This window comes from Myotis davidii, unplaced genomic scaffold (assembly GCF_000327345.1).
Source record: "Myotis davidii unplaced genomic scaffold, ASM32734v1 scaffold1, whole genome shotgun sequence".
NCBI classification, from domain to species: Eukaryota; Metazoa; Chordata; class Mammalia; order Chiroptera; family Vespertilionidae; genus Myotis; species Myotis davidii.
The window spans coordinates 11500649-11508545 of record NW_006294681.1 but is presented as its reverse complement, the minus strand read 5'-3'; positions in this window follow the sequence as shown (position 1 = coordinate 11508545).

Here is a 7897-nt window from a genome sequence, read left to right as displayed (position 1 = left end):
CTTCTTTCCTTTTTTGCAATTATGTTGGCAAGTTCCTTTATCTCAGTGGAAGCCTGACCACTTGCCCTCAAGGTAAACCATAGTAGTCCTTCCAGAATCTCCAGCCAGCTCTTCCTGGTGGAACTAACCCCTTTGGCTTTGATGAGTCTAAAAGAAAGAAAGTTAAAGCTTTCTTAACATGCCTCTAGGTCCCTTTTTTTACTGTCATTTATCTTGAAAAAGTACTTACAAAGCCAACTTCAGGGTGAGGAAGTGTGCAAGTGTGCACACACTGGAGATGGGCACGTAGTTCCTGTACAGAATCCTATGTTGCATATTGCTAAATATCCATGTGGTTCCCAGGGGGAAAGCTTGATTTACAGCCAGTTTTCAGCGTCTGTCCTACCTTCTTAGCTGGTCTTGGCATTGTCACAGCAAGCATACTGTAAAGCTCAATGAACCGAATTTGGTGGTAAGAGAAATGAACCCTACAGAGTCCCAAAAGCCACATGGGCCAGGAGCTAAGAGGGTATTTTATCTGTTTAGGACTCTTGGGGCTAGAAACAGGATGGATAAAAATTAGCCACAGAAATTCCTGTCTTTCTCTTCTTTACATCTAGACACATAGGCAAATCTTTTAAGGTAATAGAATGAAGGTATTTCTATGGACTATGTGAATACCCTTCAGTTGACCTAGACTTTGGCGTTAGTTTTGGGGCTGATCCAATAGCTAATACATGTGTACATTACAGAGCACTGAGTGAATGCTCATGGGGCTGTCACTATAATTCTCAGGGACTGGAAATAGTGTTCAAAGTAACAGGAAAAAAAACAAGAAACCCTATCACATCTTTCCTTACGCCTTCACTTCCCTGTATTAGCCGATCACTTATGCTGAAAATGATAATACAGAAGAAATAGGAAAGATAGGACAACCCATTGTTTCCCCACCCCCTTCCAGGTTACTTATTCAACCTTAAGCATGTATGAGGCGCAGGTAGAAAGTATTGGTAAAATTATAACAAGAAGTGACATAAAAACAGTCGAGTTAATTTTGTGCAGTGTTTCCACTGTTCTGGTAAGAATAAAATACAAGTGTCTGTATGATCTATAAAATACAAATTGCATAATTTCAGTGATTCTGTATATCTACTACATGCTTTTATATTTGCATTTAAAACTGACACTGCACAATATAGACAGAAAAATTCATGCTAATAATTTACATTTTTAATTTTTCTGTATTGAGAACAAATTAATCAGCAAATAAAAAACATCATGGTGAGAGAGATGATGTTGAAGAATAGGAAAGCTTTGTATCTTAATATTTTTGGTACAACTTTAACCTAGTTTTTAAATGCAACCCCATCTTTTTATTTTTCTCTGTGAACTCCAAATATGTACCTGGCCAGATGACTAGACTGATGATGTGAATATTTATTCATTCAAGAGGTATTCACTGAGTGCCCAGTAGTGCCTGGACATAAAGAGAAGATTAGACAGAGAAGAAAAGCTGAGACGATGATGTGGAAACGAAGATGCTGAACCTGAGAGACGCACACAAACGCCCTTCAGGTGAGACTCTGCTATAAGTTGAGGAGGCTCCTCCTGGGGGCCCCTGAGCTGAGGAACATTCCATAGATGCTGCCTGGAGCAAGGCTCCATTCTGTGGTGGTGGAATCTGTGTCATGTCTCCTGTTTGGGACTGGAATGATAACTTAATTGAATAATCAGTGTCTTTCATAAGCTGCTAGCTTATTCTGGGTGCTACTCTGCTCCTAATTTTGCTATAATTCCCCTGGGCGCTGTGTTTCAGATGTCCTCTGGGTTAGCTAAAGGCATCAAGGAGTGAGCTAGTAGCCCATCTCAGTCCTCTCCAAGCTGCTGATAGAACAAGCTCTTGTTACCAGGATCTTAAGAAAGGACAGGATCACTTCCTTGAGTTTGGTAGATGATGCCTCTCTGCCCTGATCTCCCACCCTTGGTCATGAGGTGAGATACTCCCATGGTCGAGGTGTCCTCCTTCTCTGGTAATGAAAGTAGCTGGTGACAACTATGTGTGTGAGTCCCCATAGACCATGACTTGACAGTTTATAGACCCACAACTTCAGGAACTTACCTAGAAATAAAATTCAAGGAGTTGAGATGTGGTTTGAATCTTCAACCACATGAGTTGAATGTGCTCCCCATTCTTATCAAATCCCACCTGGTTCTTCTAGAATATGTTTCTCCTATCACTCCTCAATGGTCCATATCCCCTAAAGTTGCTCTATGAAATTCAGATACCTATATCATCTGGGCTTATGCATTTTTGAGATTTGGCCATGGCTAATGGGGAACTATTTTCTATTTGCTAAATTGTTTGGTCCTATTAAAATAATGTAACACTAAGAACTAAAACTTTCTTGAGGACAGGATTTATTGTTTTAAAAAATTCCCTTATTTTTTCTTAGAATGGTACTGATCTGATATAATGAAACTTGGCATTCATTTGGCTTTTCTCATCTCTCAAACTGAGTCAATCACAAAGTGAATTAATCCACAACCACACTGTACAGATGATATCCCATGGGATAGTGAGATGGTCTACACCTCTCACTAAGCCTTTCCAAAACTCTACTGCTTCAGTCACTACGTCACATATTCAATACTTATCAAGGACCCTCTGCTTGCTAGGCAGTGAGGTAGATACTGGATGGATGTGAATGTGGTAAACATAGTTTCAGTCCTCATGAAGGAAGCACATAAAATTTTCAACTGATCATAAATTTAAATAATTACACACTGGGCTCAGTACTATGAAGCAAGTGTACAAAAACCTGTAGTGTCATAGAATAAGAGGTCAGACCTAGTTGGGGGCAGGAGACTCAGGAAAATTTTTCCTAAGGGTGTGATGTGCTGAAATACTAAGCTGTTGTAGAGAAAGCAACAGCTCTCCACACTTTCTTTGCACATTTTTGGACTCATCCTTTCATCATCTCTTTCTCTCATATTAGCAATTGTGGTCAGTCGTGACCAGAGGTTCTGGAAGGGCGAGTGCAGTCTTGATGCTATAGTTTCTCTTGTGCCCTGGTAGGCCTGGAATGTTGCCCTTTTTCTAGGGATGCGGCCGGGAGGAGAACTTGCCTTTTCTGCGGAAGTGCTAGGTTTGGTGAAAACATTAGGAGACTGATGCCTCTCCTTACCCGCTGTGTGTGGCAGGCATTGCTAATAAATAGAGGCACTAGTTCTTGCTGAGCCTAGATGCATAATTCTTAAAAACAATATCCAGGTTGTTCCTTCCAAATGATTAGAGCTACAATGAGGAATGAGGTTTACTTGCCATCCCACATTCCCCAGGCTGGCCTTGCTTGATCAGTGGAACACAGCTGGTTCCATCAAGGCTTGGGGCAAATGAATGCTTCTGACGCCATGGGTCTGCCCCTGACTTATGATTCCTCCAACCTTCAGGACAAGGACATCTCTTCTTTCAGATTTCTGCAAGCCTCCAGGGAGCACATGCATAAGTTATTGAATGAATCGTGTAAATTGCTCAGAATAGGAGCTGGCACCTGGCACTTGAAAAATAGCTATAAATAAATACTAATTAAGAAGCAATAAATATCAGTTTAAACTCTCATCATTCTTAGTAACATTGTTATTAGAGAAAAGGCAGCAGTGGGAGTATATTGCTATGTGAGCACGGACAGTTTTTCTCAGCAATATTTTAACCTCACATTTTACTTGTCCTTGAAGCTTGAGCCTCTCCCTTACCTTCTCTCCCCCCACTCCCCCCAAATCATGGGGTTCTGGGTCATCGGGCCTCTTTGCTCTGCTAGTGCCACCTGGAGCTGGAGATGCTAAGAAAAATGACTATGGTCCCTGTTTTTAGTGGGGAGGCAGAGAAGTAAGGAAAATGAGTGAATTAAGTAAACCCTATTCTTTCCTTCATAGAACTTGCGGTCAGGAAGAGGAAGGGGTTTTAAATAAATAAACAGATCCTTAAAAATTTATATTCATTCTATAAAGCTAAGCAACAGGGTGCAAGAGAGGGAAAAACAGGGAGGCCTGAATTAAAATGCAGCATCTGGTCAATAAAGACTTCTCTCAGAAAGTAGAATTTAAGCTGAGGATTGTCTCATTTTTCTATGAAGACATGCTTTGTGGAATGAAGTTTTCTGCAGGTGTTTCACTAGTTTTATCACAAATAAGGTCAAGAACATGCATTCCAGTCAAGCAGGACAAGTTGGCAAGCCCACCTCTCTTTGTCCTGTCCCTGGTGTAAGAAGAGAAATGCTGCAAACACGACTCAAAAGCTATGATTGAGTATGACCTCTTCTGTCTACTTTAACTTGTGTCTTATGAAATCAGGTTTTTGTTGTTGTTACTCCTCATCTGAGGATATTTTTCCATTGATTTTTAACGAGAGTAGAAGGGAGGGGGAGAAACAGAGAGAAAGAAACATCGATGTGAGCGAGACACATTGATTCGTTGCCTCTTGCATGTGCTCTGACCAAGGCTGGGGATCGAGCCTGTAACTGAGGTACGTGCCCTTGACCAGAATCAAATCTGGGACCCTCCAGTCTGTGGGCCGACCCACTAGCCACTGAGCCAAATCAGCTAGGACTGGAATCAGATTCTTGGGAAAGAACATGGCTTCCTCCTTGTTGCAAACGTGGGATGGGGATGAACTCCTACTAAATGGGTATTGGATATTCAGTAATGCTCTTATGGGGAAAGGTGGATGGCACAGTGTAACCAAAGAAGAAAAGAGGTGAATACTTTATTCGATTTGAGATATAATTTTGGTATCATGTTAGAGATGTTTGGTTATCTGTTGGTTTAGATCAGTGATGGCGAACCGTTTGAGCTCGGCATGTCAGCATTTAAAAAACCCTAACTTAACTCTGGTGCCATGTCACATATAGAAATTTTTTGATATTTGCAACCATAATAAAACAAAGACTTATATTTTTGATATTTATTTAATATATTTAAATGCCATTTAACAAAGAAAAATCAACCAAAAAAATGAGTTCGCGTGTCACCTCTGACACGCTTGTCATAGGTTTGCCATCACTGGTTTAGATACAGGTTAACATATCTGTATGTGGCTTTCTGTTGGAAAGCCACACGAATCTCCTTTTATTTGTGCAGGCCTGTGGCCACTTCTTGATTTATCGATGCCTGGACATAGAAGATCTTCAACTAATAGTAGTTTGACTCTTCTATCTTCCATCTTTTAGTTCCCCATGTAGTGATTTCTGCACATCCTCCACCCAACCCCATGTACAGCTTAATACTTATAAAATGCCACTAGCCTCTAGAGAGTAGAAAAAGTTTTATAAATTAGTGTTTCTGCAATGACGGAAATGTTTTAATAATCTGTACTATTTACTAGAGAAGCCACTAGCCACTTGTGGCTATTAAACACTTGAATATGGCTACTGTGACTGAGAAACTGGATTTCAATTTTTCTTTACCTTTATTGAGATTTGCATTTAAATATTCAAATGTGGCTGCTATAGTTTTAAATTATATAGTTTCTTTTAGTAAGATCTAGGGATAAAGTGGATTCTGATCATTGCTTCAGAGAATGTTAAAGAAGGGGCATCAGGAATCATTTGGCCAACCTTCCTTCACAGATGAAGATTCAGAAGTCAAATGAGCAGCTAACGGTTAGAACTTGTTAGCAGCAGCGCAGGCCCCAGAGCTGGGATTGGCTAACTCTCAGTCTGGTTTTATTGCCACAGCCTGTACTAACCTTCCCCTCTAATTAGATCATTCAATTTTCCACTTGGAATTTCCAGAATATTTTGACTATAATTTAAAAATGCATCTAAAAATGGAACTCAACCATGCACATGGTTTTAGTGTGATTACATCTTGCCTGCACTGTGGGAGAACGATTTGGCATTTTTTCCTTAAGAAGCCAGTTGGCTAATGACATGCCTATCACCCCTGCAATAATGCCAATGGGATGGTCTCTCCAGTCATGCATGACCCACATATGCTTTACTGATGGAAAAAAATAACAACATTTTATTTGCATAACACATAGTCATTAGCATTTCTTTTGAGGAAAATGACAGTTATATGGCACAACTTTGGACATAACACCTCCTTTGATAAATTTCTAGGTCACAGAGTAAGCAGAGGCTCCTATGACTTTCTTACATGCCCATGATTGATTTCTTGTACTATGAATCTTTCTTTGTTCATTTCCACTGTGGGAAACACACATTTATACCGACAGTGTGCTTTTGCCAGGACATTGTCCTTGTTAAGATGAGCTTGAAACCATTTTGCAGTACACCAAAGCAGGATGTATTATTGACTCTGCATTTAATTTAATATTGAAGAATAAAATATAGGCCAGGAAGCAACACAGAGGAAAGTTTACCTTTGCTCTTTTTAGATAAAGTAAAATACAAGATAATGGTAATCAGTTGCTGCATGAATAAACCCGTGTCTTGCACTGTACATTGGGTGTGGGTAGATGGGAAGCGTCTCTGAGATGAGAGTGATGGAATAATGGCATTTTAAACATGCTTTGCCAACAACAGATTTTCTGTCCCACTGACTGATCAGCTATTGAAGATGAACTTCTTACACAAGCTAGAAATGAGGCCTGTTATTTTAAGGGCAGAAGATGATACTATCTCTTGGTGCAGAGCTTTATTATGTCTACAGACATTCAATCCACTATCGGTGACTGACAACAATGATCCAAGTTCCATCATTCCTGTGAGAGGTGAGTCATCCATTCATTGCCATCCAAAAAGCAAATTCAGATAGGCTATTTGGACCATAAGCTCAGCTAAAAATCAACAATAACAAACACTGAAAAATCAATGGTATAAGTAAGTCATCACAAAGTCAACTACAATTCAAAGACAGTAATGTAGGGATTGGGATAATTACTTTGACTTTGCTTTTATGGAGAAGTCTCATAACTTATAGTAAGTATATCAAAACCAAGTCACTCCAAATGACCTCTCCTTCATGCTCATTATCTTCACCATTTTGTTATCAAGCAGCTTGCTTTGAAATATGTAATTAATGAAGTATAGTGTCACCGACTTTTCAGGGACAAAAGTTCTAAGGAAGTTTATTGTTTAATATTTTTCAGCATCAATTTTATATTTGCATAATGTTTTATTTTGATGAGTAAAACTACATTGCTCCCTAAACCAGCTTTGGGGCATCAATGGAACAGTTAAAACATTTAAAATCATCAACAGTATGACTAAAATATCAGCCACCTCCTAACAATATTTCATGGTTAAAACTTTTATTTAAGGTAATGGCAGTTTTGCCTGCACAAGGACTGCTTGTGGCAAATCTAAATAGGAGGCCAATATTTAAATCAAATGCTCCCAGATAACAAAAATAAGCTGAATGGTATTTGGAGTGATATGTAACACTGACCATAGTAGGTCTAACATGTTATTTCACTCTTTTCCAATTTTATTTGTATAAAAACTCTTTCCGGAAATGGCTCCAAAGAGCGAATTTCTAGTGCTACGTTAGCAAGGGTGTGGACCGTGCTCAGGAGAGATGCCCGCAGTGCCCAAGCTGAGCTGATGAACAGAGAATGATCCCTCTTTTCACTGTTTCTTTAGATCCTCACAACTATCCTAAAAAGGTTAGAAAACCACCATTCTCCCTCCTTCACAGATAATGACGCCAAGATGAAGATCAGGAATGTGGCCTGCCTCACTCATACAGCTTCTTTGAGGAATCCTTGAAGATGGCTGAGTAAGCATGGAGCTCTGGGCTTTAGTCCTGTTGGCTCCACTCAACAAGAAGTTAATCCAATTTCCAGGGCATTGAGCAGTATCTCTGAGAGTTGAGCAACACAATATCTAAAATGCCCTTATCTGCTCCTCTAACAAATCATTCTGGAGCATTTATTTTATACAATCCTGTCTAGGGG